General features: G+C 43.2%; 1 protein-coding gene across 1 annotated transcript in view; it reads left to right on the forward strand.

Annotated features, from left to right (window-relative positions):
• Nucleotides 1-6,953: 6,953 nt before the first annotated feature.
• DMD (dystrophin) overlaps nucleotides 6,954-27,481 on the forward strand; it is a 4,652,165-nt gene continuing 4,631,637 nt past the window's right edge. Inside the window, exon 1 of the mRNA XM_086934537.1 lies at nucleotides 6,954-7,042. The gene's annotated coding sequence lies outside the window, so the exon portion shown is untranslated. The remainder of the gene's footprint in view (nucleotides 7,043-27,481) is intronic.

Raw genomic sequence — 27,481 nt, forward strand, 5'->3', positions numbered from 1 at the left:
CCCAGCAGGGAAGCGCTTATTCTAGCTGCTTCTCACGTCTCCTGGACTGTGATGTGGGCTAGAAGAATATGTCAAGTTATTGCATGGTGATCAGACCATGTTACTGGTAATATTGCTAAATTCATGAGATAGCTACTTGGAAAAGATACCGTCAAGGGTATGGCCTGCGCAATGGGTTGGCCCCACACACGTTGCTTTAAGACAAAACCGGACATGAAGTCTAACAAAGCCACAGTGTCAGGGTCGCTACATTTTTTAAGTGAAAATTGAGGTCACCCAGTAAGGTAAAGTCAGTGGTAAATAAAGAAGATTCTAGTGGCTGAGCAATAGCTTCAAGGAAATTGGATTTTGGGCCTTGTGGCCGATACGACCAGGTGGGAATTTTCAGGGCCAGTGGTGCTGGCCCCATTATGCCCCCTGAGGTCCAGCTGGGGGAAGATCTGGAGTCTGTTCCACCTCAAGTGCCTTGAATGACAGCTAGGAGACTCTGGGGCTTGAGAGTGTGGGCCGCAGGGTGCTTGGGAGGCTGGTAACAGAGGGATTGCGCAAGAAGGCCCATCAGCAGGGAAAAGGACACCAGAAACTGGGAGAGGAGAAGACTGGTTCGAGGAGCCAGTAAAACTAGTTCATCGCAAAGTGCATCTGTTTGAGGCCAGGAGGCCTATTGTGAATGTTCCTGATACTAGAGCTGGCCACCAGGAGTAAAATGAGCCTGAGATAGTCAAAAATTTAAAATCAGCCGAACAGGAAGGAGGTATGATCCTTTAAAGGTTTTAACCTTTGACACCCCTGAAAGAAAGCAAATGGGAAAATGGGTGCATAGCACTTTGCCACATTTCCTTAAAATACCCTCGGGGTGGACTAGGGCCTGAGGGCTGGCACAATTTCTTTTCTAGCTATTGGGGAAAAAGCTGTGTGTGGGGCCCCACTCTCCAATGTTTCTTTAGGCTCTGCGAGCCCCATTCCTCAGGGCCTGGCACACATATGCGTGTCCTGTGGACCCCATCCCCTTAACATCAAGGCAGGATATGTGTAGCACCACTGTGCTTTGAAGAAGGACCTCAGACCCCAGAAACCCACCAGTGAAGACTTGGGGGTGAGAAGGAGCTCGCTGGCTCCTATGCCGAAAGCTAATTATGTTGGCTTAACAGAGAGCCAGCTCAGGTGGGGGTGGGGCTGCTCACTCTGCCACATAGTCCCAAGATTTCTGGTGCCCTATGTGGGACAATACAGAAAAATACAGAACCAAAAAAGGACACAAGGCTGCATATGTAATTTAAGCTGCCAGAGCTGCTAATAAAATATGCATGCTCCCGCTTTTCATATGATTCTTGCTTCCTCAGTATGACTGTGCCTTTGGGCAAAATAAGCATAAAATATATGAGACTGAGTCCACACATACCATCAGAATATGTTGATCTGGTTCCTGGCTAGCTCAAAGAGCGTCATCTGGGCCACTAAACTGACAGGCCACTAGAAGAACATGACAACCCAAATTCACCCAAGGATATCGTGACAACAAATATTAGCCTTTCAATTGTAACTCAGGCATGCCCAAAGAGGTACACAAGAAATTCACAAGTGACGGTTCGAATATTTATTGAGGCAACTCGAATCTTGTGTAAAATATATGTGCTGCAATGAATAATCAAATGAAGCAAACCAATGTCACCAGCATGACAAGAATGGTAAAAAGGACAAATAATTCAACCATTGTACTATTACATTAGATTATATGAGAACGTATAAGGGTGCTCCTACCTAGCTTTGCCTCTCCTAATGTGCTAATCTGACAGAATAATCAGTACAATAACAGCACACTGATCATTTGGAAACTATTTGTGGGTTTGGCATTAATTCATCTACACTCTCCTCCACCATAAGATCTGGTTTGGCAGGCCCTTTCTTGAGCCACACAATAATTTGCATGGCTATCTCTCCTCCCCGCTGCACAGACAGCATGATTCCTTTAATCCCAACCACAGTACAGACAACATTTTCGAAGGACATCCAAAATTCTACCCAGTCCGTGTGTCTTTGATCAGGACCTGATCCCCTATGCAGCTGCCTGTGTCCCTGGACACTCTGACTTTACTGCTTTCATCATTTATGTTCTGCTGATGCCTGTGACTGTCGGTTAGGTTAAAAAGGTGGGGTTCTCATCTGTATCAAGTGAACTGTTATCTTTGACGTGTCTCTCCAGCATTATGGTGATTGGAGCGCACTGTGCTATGCTCAGAGGTGTGTACCAATAGCTAGGTAAGAAGTGGTACAGGCCAATTCTAAGTCTTCCCCTAATCCACCACAAATCGCAGCACTTCGAGTGTGTCCATGAATTTCTCTATGTCACCATTTGCCATGAGCCACAATAGCATGATCTTCCAATGGAGAATCTCTAGACCTTCCAGTTCCTCCTTAAATTCACCCTCCTGGAACAGGGGTCCATTATCAGTCTTTATTACTTCTGAGAGGCAGAAGGTCTCTAATGCCTTCTCCGACAGGGGGTGAACTTTCTGTAAAGCCATCAAATTCATTAGCTCAACCACCAGGAATCAGGAGTATCCATTAAGAATGACCATGTGAGCCATCCATCGAGGAAGACTCCAATACTAGGGCTTACCTTGGTTTAAGGTGTTTAACGTGCCTCTTCTTTGGAGGGTGTTTGCTCCTCCTAGGGGCTATCACAGTGGACAACGTTTAACACACACATTCACAAGCTCATCTAGTGCAGTGAAGCACACCTTCTCCTGGGTGTGGAACTTGGGGCCCAGTTTGTATTTGGTGGCAAGCATACTCCATCGCAATAGCAACGGCGTATGCTTACCACAAAGATAATGGTCCTCCCGCCCAATTTAGATGTGGGTGGACCATAGTTTTGGCTGCAGCAGTGACTATTGTGTCACCACCGTAGCTAAACCTTTCTGACAGATATATGGAGTAAAGGCCTTTGCAGAAGTGACTATATATCAACCTGCTTATTAAGAACAGATAGACATATAACCATTTTCTTACTGTACATCAATGCCATGCAAACCCTGGCAGTGAGGGACAGTAACAAAGGAATAATGCAGTGGTGATAGTTGCATAATAGTCATCATCATTTCCAATGAATGGGAGGTCCTTAAATAATTTGTATATCTCTTGTGCTGCGGAGTGGAACAGAAGTGATACTTTTAGAGTTCCATAATTTTCCCTGGTTGGTCTGAAGTCATTATTGAGGTGGCCGATCCACATCTTCTACCTGAGGGCTACTATGTCGATTTCAATGATCTCACTAAAACACCACAATAGAAGCATGTGTGCTTGCTCTTCCCATGAGGTGTGCTGCTGGTGCCTGTGCCTCTCCAGCCATTCTCTGTGCATCATCTGCCATCTCTCCCTAGGTTTGATCCAAGTGTTATACATGCCGACCCTCTTACATTTCGGGTACTCTTTCCAGGGAAATGTTTGCGTGTGGTCTCTCTTTGCAGCTTCATTTGTCTTTTGGAGCTGACTCATGCATGTTTGCCCGACGCACATGTCCCTATGCTAGCTGAGCCTCCAGTTCGCGCCTTGGAATTGCAGTGATATTTCTGTCATACTTTGATGTGATACTCAAATTTCACCACTAGGTGACATGTGATAGCCCATTCAGACTTCGTGGATGTGCTGCTTAGCCTGGCGGTAGGGGAGGCCACTTCATGGCCTCCATGTCTCCTAGATCACAGGAAGCCTGCCTCTGGTTTGTTTAATAGGCTGGCTGACTTGCCTATGGTAAGCCACGCTGCGTCTTTGCAGTGGGGTATTCCTCCATCTGCTCAATGGTAACCCTACTAGGAGAGTGACACAGGATATGCACCCAGATGGGTTCCTGTGTGTGTCGGGTCTGTGGTTGAAACCCCCGCCTCTTTGTCATGGGGGCTTTAGGCAGGCCACCAATATGCTGTGTGCAGGGTCAGACGTCAGCCAGAAGTTTGGCTCGCTCCACCAATGTGAATCAGTATGGTGTGAGCTACCCTAACTGCATGTGGGAGATAACAGACGCACTCTTAAAACAGAGTCACTATTTGGGGAGTGGTCACAAGTTGGGAAAGCTCCCCTATTTATTACCTCAGCCATTCACAATGGGAAAGGTGTGTGCTGCGGTCATCTGTACCTTATAGAGCCCGGAATGCACACTACAGGCACAACATTTACCAACCTAAAAAAGACGAAGCACAAATTGTAACCTAACTATCCATTTAATGCTTGGAATCTGTAGAAATTGAATCCTACTCACCTAATGTGTCTAACTTAGCTACTGACGTTAAATGACTCTACCATATATCTCCGCTAAGTACAGATAGTGGAATTACCCACAACAGTTATCACATATGCCTGTTTCATGATGTATTGCCCTGTTTTTCATGAACTTTTCTTGGTTCAGCCCCGCTAAGTGCTTCTGAGCTCTCTTTGGAGTTGACGCTACTGTTGCTGAATCCTATTCAGATCCACCATGGTGTTGTGAGCCCATCTTTCTGCAAACTTGTTGCCTCCACCTTGGTGATTTGCTCCTCTGATTATGGACCACACAAACAAAAGAGAGAGACTAGTCATGTATAATATTCGATTGTAGTTGTGCCATAATATCACTTTAAAAATGGTGGACAATGATTACAATTCGGATAGAAAGTGTCATCTACAACATTCACTGTTCTGGTAAGAGTATTCGATTTCATGACAAAAAATGCCAAACAAGAACAGCAAATGAAGAAATAAATCCTGATGAAAAGGTCACTCATCCCTTACCATTTCTTCCTAAAGGGGTCTTCTTTTCAACAATCCTTCCCACTGCTGAGTGCAAGGTATTAATAGATACATGTTTGCATCTCTTTCAAAGTAGAGCCTCACATAGCATAGTGGTTAGGGGTGATTCTCAGTGTGAGGGCAAAAGCTTTTCCAATAATAAAAAAAGCTTTAAAATATTAACAAGGTAAAAGAATTTAGAAATCAGCCGGACATGCTAGGTCTGTAGAGGATTTCTTCAGACGTGGATTTAATCCTGCAGGCTTCTACACTTCTTGAATTATATCTGAAACAATGGAGCAATAACAGTAATACTTGTTCTATAGTTTTTGCTAATTTCCTGAATTACTTCGGTACACATAAAATGCTTTCCGGGCCGGTGCAGAAGCTGTTTGAGCGCATATCTAAACAGACAGAGCATCATTTTACTGGCATCTAACTTGACGCACTGCTAGCAGTCTATGATAGACTAATGCTGCAATATTTATTATGATTTCATATGCAAAACCTTTGTTTAGTATAATTCAAAGAAAGCAGTTCTGATTTTCACCTGACTAGTACTAAACATGATTGCTCCATGAGGAGCCTTTCTCACTATTTTCTCTTGGGCAGTGAAATATGTCCCTCTTGTCTGATCAGAAACTGTAGCTTTTTCCATGGTGCTACGCACTTCTTACTCCCTGTCATCCCTCAACTCCTGAAGTGGCAAGTGCCCCACCATTGGGATAAATGGTCCTGCTCTTCACATCACTAACTACATCACCTGTATGTTCTGGGGCTTCTCCTTGGTCTGAAGACTGGATGGCAGCAGGTACAGCTGCAGATGCAGGATCCTTAACTTCTCTCTGACTTCATAGGGACGAAAGGCCGCTGGGAGATATCCTTGGATGGAGATCGGGCCCTTCGTTTTTTTCAAGATATATATATATATATATATATATATATATATATATATATATATATATATATATTTATTCATAAACGATGCCTCTCCCAACGCGTTTCACCTTCCCCTGAAGGCTTGATCACGGGATGTCACATGATTGAAACTGACATCTTTTATTTCTAAAGGCACCATTTCACTTCTAATTTCCAAGTGATGCATTGTTGAATGTGTAGTTTATATTTTACTATCTTATGTAAATTAGTAATGTGTTTGTGATTTCATTCATGTGAAAAAGTGCACTTATTTAAAAAACAATAGTCCAAGCTTTATTTACAATGCAGTGTCAAAAATGCTTTTCCCATGAAACATGGTCCTAACTATAACTGCCTACTGCCAGCATCTTTGGGATTCTGACATTTTCCATGAATGGGAAATCTTTTGGGTCTCAGCCATTAACCAATCAGAAATGCCTGCAGGTGTAGGCATATAGCCATGACTTATGACAATGTTTTCATTTTTCCCATTTCCAACACCCTGTAATGCGTGTCCTTATCACAGGCCAAACATTGTGCAGTTTTCATGTTTTGAATACAGATTATTGTAAACTTCAGTTATTTTTTTATTTGTTTATGCATAAAAATATTTTCCTTGCTTCATGTGAAGACTTCCTTTCTTCCTTCAACTCTGGAGGTTTCACACTCGGAAATAATACCTTGCCTTAACATTGTTGATTTAATTGAAAGTTTTAAAGTGTTCAGAAGCACGGGAAACTCATAGCAAATATTTACAAGCCTGTGCCTTTGTGGGTGATGAAACCATTTAAATGTTATTCTCCTCTGAAGTATTTATACATTTGTGTACAAACAAAATTCACAAACCCTGACTTTGTTAATGTAGATCTGGATTTTTCCTGCTGGATTAGGAAATAGTTCAGAGGATCTAAAAATAAAAACATATATTTTGGTGTATTCAATTCATCAGTGTAAGTCATATTGTTTCAATTTTTAAATGTCAAAAGTATTAAAAATCATGTATTCACATTTTAATTTGTCCTTATTATTGCAGATCCTGTCTGATATGCCCTTAATTCATTAGCAAGCCATAAGGACACAATAAAAACAACATTCTTATACCAGGCATACAGAGTCACATGAACTCTGGTAGAAACTGATTACTTAAAATCAATTATCTCCTAAAGTTTTGTTCTTAATATTGTTGTATTAATCATTGTGTATATCAGTGTCCTTTAAATCAATAAAACTGTCTTTTAATACATAGAATGACGTACAAACTCTCAAGAAATGGATGGCAGAAGTGGATATTTTCTTGAATGAAGAATGGCCTGCCCTTGGTGATTCAGATGCTCTTGAAAAACAACTTGAGCAATGCACTGTAAGTAATGAGTATTTTTTTTAATTGACTTTGAATTATTGTTAGCAATGTCCGCAGCAAGAGGTAGCATTCTGCTTCATTCATGGGGGGAAATCCTTCATAATGCTATTTCTGCTATCAAAGGTTTATAACTAAGGCATTTATCATGGTTCTTTGTCTTTGGGCATTGTGCATTCATTTCTGGATATCTTGCTCAATAAATATAATATATGAACAAATCATAGTAAGCTTTTACACTAATTAAATGCATATCAATATGGTTACCAAAGCAACCACATTGAATCCTATTCTTAACAAATCATCTAACCTGGGCGCCATGACAATATCTACTAGGGAACCAATAAGGAACTGATCCTTCTGGTGCCAAAAAGACCCTAACACACTATACAAATGAATGTGTCTGTATTAAAATTCGGAAAAATTATCGGATAAAGTAATGTGTCTGTATTAAAAGTCTGAAAGATTACTGGAAAGGTTAGCACACTTTCACCTGCACATTTTAATTAGGCATTCGGTGTCTAAATTATTAAACCTATAAAGCAGACTGTTAATAGATTACTGGATTGAAAAGCTATTTAAATACTGCAAACAGTTTTCATGATCTGCCTTCACTTTTGCATGTTTTGAGTGAAACCTATTTTTTAAATCAGTAACTTGAACTAATTCCTTTCTTATTTGACAAGCTATGATACAAGTTACTAGAACAACTCATATTGCTTTTCTCCTGGTCACATATGGCTTTAAGTATTCCTGAATTCAACTATTGCTTTAATTACAGTTTGAAGGCTACCTTTAATGTTATCTTTAAAAAAGATACGTTATGCAAACATCTGCCAGGCATATTCCTTCAAAAGCAGGTAGGCTGAATTAAACAATAAACATGCTGCTTTGTTCACTAACTTTATTGACAGATAGGAGTAGATCCTAAATGATTTCATGCCATGTAAAGAACTGGAGGTTCGCTAAAAAATATAGCTGCATTTTTTAGGTAAACACATGTAACTTGACAGAGATGTTGTTCCCACTGAAAATGTAATTCTTAGAATTGTAAGCACTGATACCAAGCATTGTGAACCACAATATTGGAAATGGCTACTGCAGTAAGTCTTCACTCATAACCCCTGAATCGATCAATAGATTTTATTTGTTTATGCTAAAATGTCTTCAGCGGTCAATGCTCTATAAAAGGTTGGCAAATAATTTTTGAAAGATCAATACATTTGAAATATCATTGAAGAAAAATTGATAATTCACACCAGATTGATTGTCTTACTAAGTTATGAAATGACCGTAGAGTTAAGGCGAAAACTTAATTTCAAATACAATTCCTATTATAATGTAGCAACATAATTTTCAATTTATAATTATTTCACAAAATGAAATCCAATTCAACTATGGACAATCTGGTAAAATTTCTGGTAGCAAAGTAATTACATTTATTAGGTTTAAAAACATACTAATTTGAAGAATCATGTATTCCTTTAAAGGATTTTGTCTTAGAAAATCTTTAAAAAGTATGTTTACAAAATTAAAAATACTCAGTCACCACACAAAAAAGAGCACTGCAGGGCACATAATTCTTTGCACTTTGGCATAGTCAAGGATATCCACATTTACACAATCAATTCTTGTGACTCAAATGCTGCAGGACGTTGAGGAATCCATTGTGATTGTCATTTCAAAGACTGTCTGTCTCCGATCTGACAAAAAATCTGTAGACTTGGAGGTTTTCTAAAAGGCCAGGTCCTAATGTGTCAACCTGAAAATCTATCCTGATGGCATTGATGAAAGAAATCCAGAATGTGAGTGATATCTAAATTATTGTTCTTGCTGCAAACACTGTAAGCCTAACCTTATTCACACATTTATTATAGTTTTGTTAGAAAGGGTACAATGGACTGATTTCACTTCTCAATAATTATTCCTAGTTTTCTAACAAGGTTTTTTGTCTTATCCTAAAAACTTAGTTGTGGTGTCTCTTACCAGCTCTATAAAAGGTAGTGCTATCCATCAGTCAATTCCTTAGGCTATAGCAAAACCATTAGCGTAGACTATTAAAAGATTTGCCTGCATCGAGGGCAACCCACAGTTCAGTCTCTTTGCAAACTATAAAATTAAATTAACAACATTGGTATCTACAGCCTATATGTGAATACCCTTCCTACGTTCAGGAATGCTTTTATCAAAATTAGGAAACATTCTTGTGTCAGCTTGCTCTTGGGTGCATTGCTCTAGTGGCTCTGTTGCAGCGCCTGTTTATGAGCATAATTCACTTGTACTACAAATTTGCCATGCTATTTTGATGGTTCTATTTGGATAACCAGTAATACAAAAGCTCTTGTTTGCTCTGATCATTTCATAAGTGTCCCAGACATTGCTTTTGCACTATTTATGTCAGCTCAGCTCATCTACAAACTCCCTTACCTCTTTTAGCTCACCCATATGAATTCAGCCCCTCTGTTTTATAGATAAAGAAGTTATCTATTCAGTGCACAGAAGGTTTACTGAACTGATTTTAATTCTAGGCAATTAATTCAATGGAATGGTTCAAAAAGGTATTGGTCTTGTCTGGTGTAATCAAATGGGAGGTGACAGGTTCATATAGGATTTTCATCTCAACATCCAAAACATGATGAACATCATCCTCTTTCCCTTCTGCAGGAACAAAGTTCTCAAGGCACTTATTTAGTTCAGACTTCCTTTTGCAGTTCTATGAACCATTGAGTTACACAGATGGTGTATACATGTTGATTTCTTTACAGGAAATGTGTCTGCCTCTCCATCATGAATCTGGCAAGCTATACACTGTTTGAATAAGATAGTGCTCACTTTTTTTCAAAGATTTTACTTTTGCTGTATGACCAGATTTTGATGTTTGAGATTTACAGTTGAAAGGAGGGAGCCTATTTCTGGTGATAGTTCATACTGTGGACTTTTCTCATTGTACTAGTCTTTCTTTGAAGACGTTTTTACCCAAATCTTTCACAAATCTTTTTATTGCCTTTATCAAATCAACATCATCCTCATCCATAATATCTGCCAGTTTTTGAATCAATATAAGTGCCCCAGTAAGCTTGGTTTTAGCTGCTGTACCTAACCACAAAAACTCATACATATCTAGGCTACCTCTGGTACACTCATCATCGGTTCTTTGTAGAATATCAAGATTTCAGTTTAGCCTATTAATCCTCGAGTGAATTTTCCTAGGGTATAATTTTGTTTAGGTGCCGCAACAAGAGAAACATTAAAAACACACACTATATGTTTTGTCAACTTTGAACATTGCAGTGGGGTGGCTCTCATTTCAGGAATTCCCATTCATAAAATAAATGTATATAATTTTGAAATTCCCCCATTAAAATCATGTTATGCCCCTGACTTGTATATAGTTCCATGGAGTTTGGAACTACTAAAAAATCATAATATTCTTATAGCTGGTAGTTTTATTCTGGTGGAGTAGTGTCAGGATCCAGGTAAGAAGGCAGGCCCACTTCAGCTGGAGCCACTAGAAAACCTAATAGTGGAAGCTTAGGATGAATACTAGAATACCAACATCTAATTTCAATCGCCCACACTTACTTCCTGTGTTGGAACTATTTCTAGGTTGATATTGGTTGAGCTCTTTTTAAGACTCCTTTTAGACTTTGCAATGAGTTATATGAGTGTAACGGATTTCTGACTTTTGCTTCAGTTGGGACCCGTTTTGTGTCCCCCACTGTTCTTACATTTTCTTCCATCTCGGTTCCTTCAACTCCCCTTAGCCCCTTCCCAGCATTGTCCATTTAATGTTGTTTTGTCCACTTTGTAAAATCTTGCCAATGAGCTGTTAGAAAGCTGCTTAAACTGAATTAATGATCCCCTCAATCTTATTACAATTCTTTTCTGAAAGACTAGCTGTAGGAATCTGGCTCTCTGTATAGTGTACTAAAAGAGTACAGTGGGCCTCAGATTTTACACAAAGGCATAAGTAGATAATAAAAACTCCCTATTTGTGGTAGTGTGTATGAGCAGTTAGATTTATTAGAGGGTTCTCACAGTGGAAATAAATGAATAAAAGAATAAATCTGATACTATTTCACAAAAATAACACAGATTTTTTATATACTTTTTAAGACCAAGAATCACAGGAAATAACCTTTTAAGTTATGAATGTTCAAAGTTCTCAAAATAACTCACAGTTGTGCGCATTTATGCCAGTAGAAGCCTATGGAGAGAAATAGAAAATCCTGCAGTTGTTTCACAGGGTTCACCTTCTGGACTTAAGTAGCAAGGCCAGGTCCAATGTTCCACTAGTGTATCATCATGAGCGTCCTGGATTCAGCAGGGAAGCTGGGTGTTAATGTTGTTGGTAGCTGGTGCGCAGCAAAGACTGGGGTCACCTAAAATAAGGCTGCACAGGAGGTCTACAAGGAAGTTCAAGGGGCCCTAAATGAGGGAATGTGTTGCAAGGGCCTCAGGACCATGGGGGCACAGCTGGTTCATTAGTACCCAGGCTGGGTGGGCCAGGTGCAGGACAGATTGGCAGCCTGTCTCTTTGTGTCAAGACTGTCTTTGCTGTCAGGGGCAGGCGAGTTGCAGGGATGATTTCCAGACAGCTGGGTCACTCATGAAGTGGGTCTCAGGTTTCTCAATGTTTATTGATGGGTGTTTGCTTCCGGGGCAGTTGGAGTCTGGATTGGATTAATCTTGGTGTCGGTTGCATGTGGTCCAGTACCTCTGGTATTACTATGGCATGGTTCCAGTTGGTCCTGGCTCCTCACTCAGTGGGGAGACAGATCTGACCCTGCGGAGCTGGTGTACCTCTTCTTGCTTGGATTCTGAGTCACCAGGGATCAGCAAGTCATTAAACAGGACTCTTCCGGATCAGTAACTGCGGACTGCAGTGGAGTAGTGCCTCTACTCCAAGGTTGAAGGGCTGGAGGTACTCCTGGGTTCTTAGAGGTGTCCCAGCAGCAGGACAAGACAGCAACCATGATTTTGGAGTCCTTGAGACAGGAGGCTGGATTTTGTACCAGAATTCTTGCAGCAGGTACTCCGTTCTCGGGTCAGCAGCTCTTCTTTGTCTGTTGTCTTCTTAGGCCCATCAAATCTAAAATTCAGGGACCAGGGGTGCCAACTAGATACTAAATGTAGGGGTGTTACTAGCAAAGACAGGTAGTGAGCTACCTACTTGTCTACGCCCTCTATGTCATCGCTTCCTTTAGGGAGTGGGCACAACCCTGACCCTAATTGGCTAATTCATTCTCAAACAAGATGGAGGAAACTGAAAAGTGGGGTCCACATCACCTGCCCCACCTTAGGGGTGGTGCTGGCTAAATGTGGGCCCACCTCCTAATATAACTAATTTTCCTGCTTGTTCTCTGACCATATGTGGAGCAGGACCGGGAGGTTGGCATCCTCCACTATCTGGAAATGCCCGGGTTGCATTTAAAAGGTGGCATCACATTTGAAGCTTCCAACCTTGAAATGCTATTCCACCCAGGAAGAGGTGTGAAGCACCTCCGTCCAGAGTAGGCATTGTTCCTGGCCTCTGAGCGCAAACTCTCTCGCAATGTGGTCAGAATTATGTCTGGTGGTGGCAGACTGGCAAAGACTAGTCAGAGACTCCACCAGAGGTTGGAAGGTTTAATGGGGACACTCTAAGGTGACCCTTATGATTAAATCCAACACTGCCATCAGTGCAAATTTATAAGGATGAGATGTTTGGTACCAAACATTCCTGGGTACAGTGAAGACACCATGGGGCTGTCCAACCCATGCACTATCTATGTCTTCCCTGTGCATTTACAATATCCAAGAATCGTCTTGGTACTTGTAGGGTCATACCTGTTCACACAGATATGTCCACACATGGGATATAGTGCACCCTGCCCTAGGGCTGCAAGACCTGCAGTTGGGGTGACTTACCTATACCTCATGCAGTGTCTGTGGGCATGGCACACAGGCATTGTTTGCCTTGTTGACACTTCTGTTTTCTCTGCACCAAGACATGTAACCTGCAATGGCAGTTTGCATGGTTTTGATGAGGGGTCCCTAGGGTGGCACACATTGTGCTGCAACCCTACTGGTCACTCTTCAGGCCCAATGCTCTGGGTACCAGGGGTTCCCTTTGCAAGGGTCTTACAGGGGTTGCAGAAGTTGTGCTAATCATGGTACAGTTTTAGGAAAGAGATCTGGCACTGGGAAACTAGTTAGCAGGGACCCAGTGCACTTTCATTCAAAATCACATCATGTTCTAGGCAAAACGTGGAGGCTAACCATGGCAAAAAAGACAATTTTCCACAATAGTAACTTCCAGGTAGGTGATCATCATTGACCCTTTCATATATTTTGTCTCATTTCAAAGGTAGCGGTTAATGTAGCTTTTTTATTGATGTAGGAAAATGTCTCTTTATGCATGCTCACATTGATTTCGTGTGGCCTGATGTCTTTTTTGTGTGCAGTGGGGCACTGTTAACTAGGCCCTGGTGCATGTGCTTTCCCTTCTAAAACATGTTGATTAGTTATCGCCTGACTGGCAAATTTAACTTACCTATGAATCCCTAGTATATGGTACAAAGTGTACCCACGACCTAAAGTCAAATGTCACTAGTAGACTGCAGCACCTATTATACCATCCACTACAGTAATAGTGTAAGCATTGCTTCAGGCCTACCATTGGAGCTTTACTGTGTAAGATCAAAAAACAGCAATTGAACCTGTCAAAATAAACGGTGTTGACAGACATAAACCTTCAGTTTAAATATCATTAAGATACCCCCTAAATTATGCTTTATAGCCCATTGGGCAGTGTGCATGGCATTTAAAAGTAAGATGTGGAAAATCATCATTTAGCATGTCTTCAAAGTGACTAGTACCTAAAAGCTATTTTCACTGTAGCAAGACTGGCTGTTCCATACAGAGACACTATTAAATATAAAAATGCTGTCTTCGGCTAGGACACTTCTAGAAATTCTATTCTTATACTCTTAGTAATATTTATTACCATCCCAATTCACTGGTAAAGTCAGATGCATATTAAATATTATGGAAACAGTACTTTAGAAAGTTACCTTGTTTGTGCCTAAAACCTATAGGGGCTAAATTGCTTTAGCCTCCAGCTGCAGTAGTACTCAAAGGGCTCAAGCCCTGAATGAGTTGTGAAAACTGCTCCCAGAGAAATGTCTAACATTTACAGGATAAACTTAGCTGGCACTGTTAATGGACCTGAATCAAGAGGCACTGGAAGCCTTCCTTTGCCTCCTCCAATTTGTTTAATGTACTGGATGTTGCTGCCTACGTACAGGGGAAGGAACTGTTCATCAGTGATTGACTATATATTTATATCTCAAAATGTGGCTGATTTTTAGGTATATGGTACAATATTGGTACAGATTTTGGGGATCAGAATCCTAAAGAATTTGTTCTTGAGGTTCCATTTAGGGAGATATTTCAACCCTCTGCAGGGCTTTGTAATCTTGTTCCATCAACAAACTGCAGTTTATACTGGAATCCAACAGATCCCCTTAAATTCGTGGGGGTAGTAATTGATTTGGTCATGGGTTATCTGGAGGAGACAACTAGACAAGAGGCGATTGTTAACTCTTTCATCGCCTTATGATCTAGGATCTACCAGTCTCTTTCCAAACTCCACAGACCATCATATTTAACACAACGCTAGTTTGATCACAAGTGCTCTCTGACCAAAAGTCTCCTGCGCAAGGCTTTAAACAAAACACAACGAGATTATGTCGCTATATGATACTAAATGGAATTCTTACTCAGCAGTGGGACACAGTGACACAGATGGCCCAGCCAAAGGATAGTAAATCTTTTTGGAGATCTGTATCAAATATCCAGTCCCTAATCCAGACTACCAATTCCATTAGTTGCCACATAAATAGTGTAACTTGAAAATAAATTATTTCTATGATCTGATCAGCCTCAGAACATTGCCATACGCTGCCAGGAAGTCCGGATCGCTCCTCAAAAGTACAGATCACATTACAGGAAGTGATCATTGCCATACAGTAGAGCAGGTGAGGGAAGAACCTGTGCCAGATGGGGTACCCATTGCTTAGATCAGAAGTAGCTATCGTCTTTTGGGCACCCCTGCTGGCAAATATTTTTAATAACTTAAGCTACCAATCTTTACCAAGTTCTTGAACCGGTTCTGCGATTGTCCTGATTTTTCTAAAAAGGGACCATTATAAACCACATTGTTATCCCCTGAGGTTCCGTGACAATTGTAAGTGGTGTTTTCGACTCGCACGAATATGGTCGAGTCTGGTATCTATGAACCGCAAATGACGAGTTTAGTAGGTGTGCGCAGTTTCGCTGTGCTAACTTAAACCGTTCGTTTGTTATGTGGGTTTTTCATCTGTACCCACGGGTTCCATCTTAGATACGGCATCCATTTTGTCTCTTGCCCTCAAGTAGCCAGCGAACGGACGCTGTCCGCTTCGCGACCCTGGGACTCCCAAGATATTTTGCGGAAGACACATGTTCTTTGTAAGTGTCTTTATGACGAGGGGGATGCTACTGTAAGGCAGATGGCGCCGCTCGAGGCTCATCTTGCCGCACGGGCTTATTGTCTCAGCCGTGCATCTCATTAGGCGCGTCCCTTTGATGCCTGTATCTCGTGTCTCTCGATACCTCCCCTTTTACACCCTTTCCGATCTCCCCACTGTCTCCGTCTTCCTCTGCACCTGTCTTTGTTCCTATTTCGATCTACTTTACTGCTGATTGGAATTTGCTAATGGTGGGAAGATGGGTTTTTACAGTTGGGGACCGCCAAATGTTTCCGCACTTATGTTCCGGACCTTGTGTGTTTCAAAGTGACCAAAGCGACCCCTCTGGGGGCTAATTGTGGGAACCGGGTTGTAAACTTTTGTGTTCAATGTTATCCTATGGGTAAAAACTGTATAAAAGGAGCGATCCACAGAACCAATTTGAAGCAGTCTCCCCGAACTACACTCGATGTACTTCCTGTGACTTCTGTGTTCCCTGCAGCAAATAAACCTTGAATCTTTGACGCCGAAGGAAGTGTCCCGTGTCTCTGTGACTTGTACGCCGGAGCAGGTTACCCACGAAGGTTTCAGGTGTTGTGCCCTGGCACCGCTGGGTCCAAAAGAACCCAGTCCTTCAGTTGGCGCCCAACGTGGGGCTGCATCAGTGGTACCGGTCCAAGCCCGACGATCGTGAGGAACTTCGTGTGAAATCTCCGAGGGAAGGTGCACCCCGCTTCATCGATCTTGTTGTCGAAATAAGTGGCCCGAAGACTTTTCCCGCGAAGATTCCCGCCTCCTGACGGCTGCGACGGACTGCTGCCCTGACTGTAGACCTGTTTTGGCGCCTGGCGTAGACCTTGGTATAGCGAGACGATTGACGGGCCTTCCTGGTGACGCCATCGATCTTTGAGTTAAGTATTTTGTGGGTCGCTCCCAGAGTTCTTAGTTGTTGACACTTTAGCGGGTGTCTTTGTTGTTCACGCTGTGTGAGTGTTTTTGTCGGTGACACTTTGCTAGCGTACTTTGTTGTTGTATTATTTGACGACTGCAGCCGCCAAAAACCGAGGGTTTTGTTCTTTGCTGGGACTTGGTAAATCCCGTAACCCTTGAAGTTTGTGAAACTCGGCTAGTGTGCAAGATGCCTGGTCGCAGTACTTTGTTTAGTTGTTTTAGACCTTGTGGTGCGGATTCCCTGCTGGAGGACTCGTGTCCGATACCTCCGGTTGGAACTCCTACTTATGACTTATATAGCAAACATGGGCTAGGCCCGATTGCTTTTAACGATTATTGGGTTAAATATACAAAGAAAGACGGCGACCTTCGTTGGCCACCTCACGGTAGCTTCGAGGCGTCGATCTTAGATAATTTAGAAATAAAGTTGTTCGAACGTAAATCTAGGCCGGCCATGTTTGATGCCTTTCGGTTGTGGCGCAAAGAAGCCCGACAGAAAGAAATCAGACAGACTAAACGTAGTCAGCGAGATAATGTTGCTACTATAGTGAAGAAAGCTGAGCAGTTTCAGCGTGATAAGGAGGATAAGGATAAGGAAGTGTTTGAGAGACTACAGCGTATGTCCATAGATAAATGCTATCCTGCTTTGCCTACGGAGTCGGATAAGAAGGAAGAGGCAGTTGAGGATCCTTTAATGTCCTATCTTATGAAGTCGCCACCTCCGTACGTACAGGGTACCGTGGCTCCTGTGGTCCCTGCCGTACCTGTTCTTCCACCTATTGTTCCTCCACCTGTTCCTCAACCTGCACCCGCTCTTCCGACTGTTCCTGCTCCTTTATCTGTTTCTATTCCTACTGCTCCTCCGCTTCCACATACTCCTGCTCCCGCTACTGCTCCTGTGTTGTTAACCCCTGTTGCTGCTACTGTTTCTACTCCTTCTCTTGTTAGTCCTGTGTCTTACTCTTCTCCCTCTACTCGTAATCGTAATTCTCCCCTTGCGACAAACTTCTTTCAGTCGCTCGGACCTGTTTTTGGGTCTGCTGGATCTGATGGTCCTCAGAGACGTAGTCAGCTTCCTGGTAACAGAGAACGTGTTGCACTATATAATATGGCGATGGGTTGGATGGTAAACCCTCTTAGAAATCCACCCCGTGTTGTCCTTGAAACATTTAGTCAATTCAACATACCAACTCAGAGATATGTGTTTGATGAAATGTGCAAGTTCCTGCATGATCAGATAGCGGCCAATGCGCCTGACGAGGTGCTGACCGCCCTGTCTGAGCTTCGGCTTCAGTTCGCAACTGGACTGATAGTAGATACTAATGTCCGACGGGCTATTGAGCGGTTGCTATCTCTTCGTCCCGCTCCTATTCCTCATGCATTGTTCGTTGAGGATATTGAACAACAAGATGAGTCTGGCCAATATCCTATGCGTGAAGTTCCACCAGTGTGGATGCCCGGCGATGCTGCTGCCATTCCTATTGTTCCGCCGCATTTCCAGCGGGTATGGATACACCTCCCATGGAAACGATCGGAAGTGCTTCAGGTGAAACAATCCTTGCCCGATCCTCGTAAAAATCCTACTGGGTATTATAAGGAATTATCGCAGCTCGTAGATGCTACGGTAATGAATCTTGCCGATATCGACATGTTGTTTGGCAACGTCGTACCGCAACCGGTATGGGCTAAGATTCGTCACCAAGATCACGCAAATGAATTAGGTGGTGATTGGGCTGCCATTACAGCGGCAGACGCTGGACAAGTGGCTGCTACTAAACCCGATCAATTGATTACTGCTCTTCCTCAGCGAATCATTGCATTAATGAAAACGCTTATGCCAGCTATGAGGGTGAATTGGGACAAGTTGTCCGCCTGTAAGCAGAAGAAAGATGAGAGTGTTTCCGATTTCTTTACGAGGTTTGAGGAAGCATTCATTGATCATAGTGGACAGGATATGGGTACTGAGGGTGGACAGAGGTTGTTTGTGGATAAATTCGTGTCGAACTTGTTGCCCGATCTGAGCAATAAATTAAAGAATTCAGAGAGTGCATGGGCCGTTTCTACCTCAGCTCAGATATTGGCTACGGCACAATATTACGAGAATAGAGAGAAAGAGGAAAATGACCGTGCTGATAAAAAGACGAAAGAGCTAAAAACTAAAGTGTTGTTACAACAAGCGTATCCGCCGCGTTCTAATCAGAATGCGCCTCAGCAGAATAGATCACAGTCGCAATCGAATCGATCGCAGTCGCGTAATGATTCCTCTTTCCAAAGATCTTCTTTAGGGTACAATCAATGTGCTTATTGTAGACAGGAAGGACATATTAAATTCAATTGTCCTGCTCTAAATGAACGTGGTAGTGGTAATTCGTCTAAAGGAGGCCGTGGTAGTTCACAGCATGCATCACGTGGTAGAGGTCGTGGTGCTCAAAATGATCGCTCTGATAATTCATCAAATTCTAATAACTGTTTCGATCAACGTGGATCATCGCAAGGACGATCTGCGCAGTACAATGTAGACGATTATTACGTCGATCAGGGGACTGACGATAGTAATTACTAGGACAGCCAAAGACAAGGGGAGGGAGTGGTATCAGTTCCGGTTGATCAGAGAGGGCCTTACGTCGCAGTTGCTACATCCGGCGTCGTTGAGCCTTTTCTGTTGGACACTGGTGCAGCGAAAAGTTCTATCATGCATTCGAAACTCCCTGGCGCACCTTTGTCTGGCTTAACAAATGTTTCCGTTGGATTCTCTGGCGCCCCCGTTAGCAATCCAGTTTCACGCCCTTTGCCCCTTCAAATTGGGCCACGTGAGCTCGAAGCTCCGTTGATTTTGACTACTGGTTGTGGCGAAAATCTTTTGGGTCTGGATTTGCTTAAACGTTTGTATGCAACCTTGTATTGTTCTCCTGCGGGTGTAAAGCTTACGTTAGGAGAGAGGGTAGTCTCTCCCATGTATTTGTCCCTCGATAAGCTTCCACCGGAATTGAGTTCTCTTCCTGCATCTTTGTGGGCGACGGGTCCAAATGACGTGGGCCTACTTGATATCTCCCCTTATGTTGTTCAGTTGAAATCGAATGTGCGATTGCCGCGTATTCCCCAATATCGTATCTCCCTTGATGGTGAACGAGCTTTGTTAGCGATCATCTATGACCTGATCGAGAAAGATGTTATTGAGGAGACTCGGGGAAACGTGTGCAATAGCCCTGTACTGCCAATTCTTAAACGTACGGATCCTACCAAACCGCCTGTTTATCGTTTTGTTATCGATTTACGGGAGGTAAATAAAATTGTGGTTCCTCAATTCCCTGTTGTGCCTGACATCACGGCGCTACTGACTCTGATTCCAGCTACTGCTTCATGGTTTTCGGTGATTGATTTGAAAAATGCGTTTTTCAGCATCCCGATTGCCGAAGAGAGCAGGGACCTTTTCGGTTTCTCTCTTGGTGGACGTAGCTTCCGGTTCAAACGCGCTCCTCAGGGCTACTGTGAAAGTCCATCGATTTACAGTCAAGCTTTGAAGGGTCAACTGGATGCGTTTAGGTTGCCGGTTGGTGCGGCTTTAATCCAATACGTCGACGACTTATTGGTGGCTGCTGATACTCAGGACATTTGCAAAATTGCTACAGTGTCGTTGCTGCAACATCTCTGTGAGTTAAATCACAAGGTGTCACCTTCTAAACTCCAATATTGTTGTCAAGAAGTAACCTATCTAGGTCACTTATTGTCAAAGGAGGGAAGGAGATTGACCCCAGAGAGAATTGCAGCGATTGCGCGCATGGCTGTGCCAACAACCCAAAGAGATGTGCGTGCCTTTTTAGGTATCACGTCGTACTGCAGGCAGTGGATTCCTAATTTTTCATTGCTAGCGAAACCATTGGTGGCTCTTACGTGCAAGGATGTTTCAACTCCTTTACCATGGACGGAAGAATGTCAGAAAAGTTTTTCTGAATTACGTGATTCATTGTGTTCGGCTCCTGTGTTAGGTACCCCTGATTACAGCAAGCCGTTCACGTTATATGTTCACGAGAGGGAAGGTTGTGCTTTGAGTGTTCTAACGCAACCTTTTGGTGGTAAGCAACGTCCATGTGCATATTTTTCCTCGACTTTAGACCCAGTAGCTAGAGCGTTGCCGAGTTGTTTGAGAGCAACTGCGGCAGCTGCGGTCTCCATCCGACAATCAGCAGGATTGGTCATGGATAATATGCTTACAGTGATGGTTCCGCATGCAGTCGATACTCTTTTGAATCGAACGAAAACTCAGCACTTGACGAGTGCGAGGTTGTCTGGGTACGAATTGACGCTCTTGGCAAGCCACATTCAGATAAAACGTTGTAATGTCCTAAATCCGGCAACTTTGTTACCAATTAGTGCAGAGTCAGATGAAGTAGCAGAACATGACTGTTACTTGCGGACAGAAGAGGAAACGAAAGGTCGTGTGGACCTTAAAAACACCCCATTGGAAGATCCGGATGGCATTCTGTATGTGGATGGGTCATGTTTTAAGTTGCCGAATGGCGATGTGACTACTGCCTATGCTGTTGTAACATTGAATACTGTTGTTGAGACTGCAAGATTGAATCAGAATTCTGCCCAAGCTGCAGAGCTGATCGCTCTTACTAGAGCATGTGTGTTAGCAAAAGGTAAACGTGTGAATGTGTACACCGATAGCCAGTACGCCTTCGGTGTAGCGCATAGTTTTGGACGATTGTGGCGAGAACGTGGTTTCTTGACGTCGCATGGCACGAAAATCCAGCATGGCCAGCTTGTGAACGATCTTTTGGATGCATTGACTTTGCCTGCGCAAGTTGCAATTGTTAAGTGTAGTGCGCATCGTAAAGTGACGGATGATGTTGGTCGTGGTGATGCGTTTGCAGACGAGATTGCTAAGGAGACTGCCCGGAACCTTAGCACTCGAATGTATGTGACGAGTTCGGTTAGGTGGCCTGCAGAATCAAGTATGTGTGAAAATACCATAGAGAGCGTGAAAGCAATTCAGAATGAGGCCACCGACACTGAAAAGACGAAGTGGAAAGAAAGTACGGGAAAGTTGGATGTGAATGGTTGTTGGATTGATTTGTCAGATCAGAAAAGATGGATGTTGCCTGATGCGTATGTGCTGGCCGTTGTGCAAATGGCACATGGGTTAGCACATATTAGCGCAAAAGGCATTTGCAAGTTGCTGGCTGATGTGTGGAAGAATGATGGGATTACAAAGTGTGCTGAACGTCTGGTGAAGAATTGTATGGTGTGTATAATGTACAATCCTGGCAAAGGAACCCCAACTCCCCCTGGCAGTTTTGCTCCTCCTTCGTATCCCTTTGAGGTGATCCAATTGGACTTCATCCATATGGAGCGATGCAATAACCTGAAATACGTTTTGGTTGTGGTTTGCGCATTCTCCCGATGGATCGAGGCCTATCCCCTCAAAGACAATACTGCTTTGTCTACTGCGAAAATCCTACTGAAGGAATACTTTCCTCGGTATGGAATGCCTAGAGTCGTGTGGTCAGATAACGGAAGTGAGTTTGTTGGAAGTGTGATGAAGAGTGTGTGTAAGGGCCTTGGAATTAATCAAAAATTCCATAGTGCCAATCATCCCCAGTCAGCTGGATTGGTTGAGGGGTACAATGGCACCCTTAAACTAAAATTAGCGAAGATTCAGGCTACGACTGGACTTTCGTGGCCTGATGCTTTGCCTCTAGCATTACTGTCAACTAGGGCGACTGTACACTCCCGAATAGGGCTTAGTCCCTATGAGATAGTGTTCGGCCGTCCTGCGAATGTGTGGGGGGTTCCTAGGCCAGGAATATTCTCTGATCTTGAGTATCCGATGTTGATTGACTACTTACATGACTTGACTGCTAAACTGAGGTTAATTCACCAACAGGTTTACGACGCCTTGCCGACGCAGACGGAGGGTCCAGGCCACCAGCTCCAGCCCGGGGACTGGGTGGTTACTCGTAACTTCTCACGCAAGAATAATCTGGACCCCCGATTCACCGGACCTTACCAGGTACTCCTGGCCACGAGGACTGCCGTTCGTCTTGAGGGGCGGAAAAATTGGGTACATGCTACCCATTGTAAGCGAGTCCCTATTCCTTTGCCGGCAGACCCGTGGGTAAGGAAAGGCATTGCGTCAACAGAAACAGAAACATTGCCGGCGTTTGTACCTTTTAGCGACGCACAGCTTGTTGGAGAACCCTCAGCGCAGCAGAAAGCCACTGTTGAACACTTGTCAGCAAAAGACTCAAGACCAGATCAACCAACTGATCAGCAGGACGCTGTCTCTTCAACGGATCCTTTGTTCGACGAGCAGACACGTCCCGGGAAACATCGATATTCTTTGCGATCTCACACTAAGGACAAATAAAATTTTCTTGCTTTGCTGAAATTGACAACTGCAATATCTTCGTTTCCCATGATCAACTTTGAACATTCGTATCATTGAAAAGTTTTTGTACATATATCAAGCTTCTTCCTTGTATCTTTTTACTTCCACAGCTGAGAGATATTGTGCTTGTATATACATATTGTGTATTGAAGGCCGTAGGGCCGCGCGCGTACTTCCTTCTGGACAGTAGGTCTTGACGCTAGGTTAAAGGCCGTCGGTTCCTAGGAACTCCTGGGGATTGACTATTGCTGCACAGAACGAAGTGCGTCAAGAAACGTTGCGGACGGTCGTAGGGAATGGCATTCTCGAAGCTGAATGATTTGGAAAGAGCTCAGGCGTACAGGTTCAAGCTGCAGCAACTCAGTCGTACCAAATGTTTTGTATTCCAACTATTTGTATTGTTTTTAACTGCTTCTGCATTTTTGGCGGGTGGGGTGTATTACACTATGTCTTACTTCTTACTTGCTACCCCTACTCCTACTCCTTACCCTAATCTTACTTCGACTGTTTCTCCTCATTCCTTTCATATGTTACCGGAACACGAGCAGGCTAGACGCGTAGAATTCCGCAACAATTCCTTTATTCAGCTCCTCCATCAGCATCAGTTAGTGGTCAACACTACTAATTGTTGGGTGTGTGGGTTGATGCCACATACTACGGGTAAGGGAATTCCATATCTGGTATTACCGTATAGTTCCCAAGGGTCAGCTCGAGCATTCCAAACAATGTTTCGAAGCGCACTGGGTTTCCACCCCACTCAAGAACAACGTTCCCCCTACTCTGGTCCTACCTCGTATCAGAGGCTGCTATCAATGGCAATAGAGGATATGGAAGATGAGATCCATGATCCTTTTCTTATCCCTGAAGAAGAGGTACAAGCCTATAGGGTCCTAAGTAGAGGGGAATATAGTATGTTCACTAGTGAAAAGCAGCTTAAAAGCTCGCCTCCAATATGGGTCGTACCCCACACTGGTAATCTTTGTCTTATGGGTCGTGGTTCGCAAGCCTCACTTGGAGCAAGTGCTTGCACTGAAAGTTACGTTCTGCCAATGTTCTCGTCCCCTGTGTTTCTGGCTGCCAAGGGTACCTACTTTATCTGTTATGATCGTGCATACACATGGTTGCCCGCAGACTTCATGGGCTCATGTTTTATTGCAAATCTGTTGCCTCCGACGTTCACTGTAGATGCCGATTATCATAAGACTAGAGTTGTACGAGGCGTAATTAGCGAAGAGGATACTGCCGGTCAAGAGGCAGGAGACTTTTTCAAGGGTTTCCTCCCGTTTTGGGGACCTATGGTTAATAGTAGGAACCTGAGACAGTTGACTCGAGTGGTAGAATCGACAGCTAATATTACTGCCAGTGCCCTTGGTAATATCACCACAGAACTTCAGGCGGAGAGACTTATGACGTTACAAAACCGTATGGTTTTAGATGTCGTCTTAGCAGATCGCGGTGGGGTATGCAAAGTGATCCATTCGAGCTGCTGCATTTTCGTTCCAGATAATGCTCCTACTGTCTATCAAGCCATCTCGAAGTTGCATAAGATCTCCGAATCCATACACGTGGATGTAGGGGATTGGACGCTACTTGGATGGTTTTGGGGCCTGATGTCGACTTGGGGTTGGAAGATTCTGATGATCATCGGGGTTGTGGTAGTGTTCCTGTTCACGTGTTGCCTTTGCGTGCAGTGTGGTCCTGCCTTATGTGGCCTCTGTGCTACAACGTGTATGAGACAACCATCTGCTACCAAGGGGACTCGATTGGACAGAGCTATGCTACAACAACATCTTGATGGTCTGATGAATATCGAGTATGATTCCGACTAGTGCTTGCCTACATGAGGGCAAAAGGAGCGTCTGAGGTTCCGTGAAAATTGTAAGTGGTGTTTTCGACTCGCACGAATATGGTCGAGTCTGGTATCTATGAACCGCAAATGACGAGTTTAGTAGGTGTGCGCAGTTTCGCTGTGCTAACTTAAACCGTTCGTTTGTTATGTGGGTTTTTCATCTGTACCCACGGGTTCCATCTTAGATACGGCATCCATTTTGTCTCTTGCCCTCAAGTAGCCAGCGAACGGACGCTGTCCGCTTCGCGACCCTGGGACTCCCAAGATATTTTGCGGAAGACACATGTTCTTTGTAAGTGTCTTTATGACGAGGGGGATGCTACTGTAAGGCAGATGGCGCCGCTCGAGGCTCATCTTGCCGCACGGGCTTATTGTCTCAGCCGTGCATCTCATTAGGCGCGTCCCTTTGATGCCTGTATCTCGTGTCTCTCGATACCTCCCCTTTTACACCCTTTCCGATCTCCCCACTGTCTCCGTCTTCCTCTGCACCTGTCTTTGTTCCTATTTCGATCTACTTTACTGCTGATTGGAATTTGCTAATGGTGGGAAGATGGGTTTTTACAGTTGGGAACCGCCAAATGTTTCCGCACTTATGTTCCGGACCTTGTGTGTTTCAAAGTGACCAAAGCGACCCCTCTGGGGGCTAATTGTGGGAACCGGGTTGTAAACTTTTGTGTTCAATGTTATCCTATGGGTAAAAACTGTATAAAAGGAGCGATCCACAGAACCAATTTGAAGCAGTCTCCCCGAACTACACTCGATGTACTTCCTGTGACTTCTGTGTTCCCTGCAGCAAATAAACCTTGAATCTTTGACGCCGAAGGAAGTGTCCCGTGTCTCTGTGACTTGTACGCCGGAGCAGGTTACCCACGAAGGTTTCAGGTGTTGTGCCCTGGCACCGCTGGGTCCAAAAGAACCCAGTCCTTCACCCCCCATCGCAATGATCGACATTCCAGCTAAAATGCTCCGTCGAGTCCTTTACAGTAGGATACTAGATTGGGTAACAGATAAATATATTTTAAATGTTTATCAATTTGTTTTTTTTCTGGCATTGGCACAGTGGAGCAATGCCTAAACTAGAATCAAATTATTGGTAAATACACTGTGGAAAAGAAGTCTGCTTTATACCTCGCATTTATGGACCTGTCAATGGCCTTTGACTGTGTCAATAGAAAAAACTTATGGCATCTCCTCTTCAAGATAGGATGAGATGCTAAATTAGTGCATTTAATAGCATCGTTACAGACAAACACCAAGGCTATGGTCAGGTTTGGGAAAAATGGCGAGGTAATGGTCAAAATAAACATCGGGTGGGTAGTTCAACAAGGTGGCGGGCTCTCACCATTGTTGTTTATTCTTTATATCAATACATTTAGCTCCCAGCTCATTTCTTTTATTCCCAATGTTCCTTGGATAACTGCGGACAATGCCGTACTAACTGCATGCACCCCTAATGCCTTCCTCTTGTTAGTGGATTATTTTGTATGTTTTATGGGCTACCATGAGTAAACAACTAACTTTGCAAAATCATTTATAATGTCATGCAGTCCCAAGCATATCAAACGTAGTATCATTAGAGCTGGCCCTCACTGATTAACAAACACAAGCAATTTTCTTATCTAGGTGTTATGTTTAGTTCATTAGGCTCCTGGACCCCACAATTATCCTTGTCTAGAGCAAAACTGTCTATTTATTATTATTTATTTTTAGCATTTGTAAGGCGCACAGATACCCACAAAGGGTTTCCCGGCGCCAGGCCTATGGAACCAGAGCTGTACAAAAGCAGAAACGACTAGAGACCAGATTATTTATTGAAAAGCCAGGTCTTAATGCTTTTCCGGAAGTTGGCAAAATTTTCCTCCTTTCGTATAACAAGAGGAAGGGAGTTCTAGAGGGTCGGTCCCGAAAAGGAAAAGGACCTCCCTCCGACTCTAGCCAGTCTGAATCTGGACACTGCAAAATTCGCTGCATTTAAGGAGCGGAGATTGCGTGGGGGAGATAAGGCCTAACCAGTTTAGTCTAGAGCAGTAGGATCCCATCTTAGCCTCCCTTACCACACTGGAGGAATGGTTTTAGCTCTTCTATTGCAGATATACGCTGTGAAATGTGTCTGGATAGCATCATATGGGGCAGAAATTTGGGGCATGAACGACTATGCAATTATACAGTGGGAAGGAAATAACTTCCTTAGGAAAATCCTGGCTGTCCCATAGTCATACCTTTCATTACTTGTGCCACAAGTCAATGCTGCATTTTTTCTTTTTGGTGACTTTTATACATTTTGTACCAAAACATTTTTTTGGCCCCTTTTTAAAACTCAGGAATCTCCAACACTGTAATAAGGTTTATCATTATCTCAAGCAACTTGTGAATGAAAAGACTTGTGCCACTGTATTCCTATTTCTCTGCGCAGTTGTAAGGTCACGAGGCGCTATGTATCCTGATTAATTGTATTTATTTTTATTTTTTATTATATTTTTAGGAAGTATTCTTAGCACAGAGCCCTAGCCAGTCATGTACATTTGTATAGGTTTCATGGGTTATTTTATGAGCTGTTAAAGTTTAATTGAATTGAGACACTATTAAATTTAAGAATGCTAACTTCTGCAAGGACACTTCTAGAAATTCCATTCTTAGACTCTTTGCGAGATTCATTACAGCCCCAATTTACTGTTCAGGTCAGATGCTTAGTGAATATTGGGGAAAATATACTTCTATAAAGTTACCTTTGGCTGGGCCAAAGATTGCTCATCCTA

Source organism: Lissotriton vulgaris, chromosome 8, assembly GCF_964263255.1.
Source record: "Lissotriton vulgaris chromosome 8, aLisVul1.2, whole genome shotgun sequence".
In the NCBI taxonomy this organism is placed as follows: Eukaryota; Metazoa; Chordata; class Amphibia; order Caudata; family Salamandridae; genus Lissotriton; species Lissotriton vulgaris.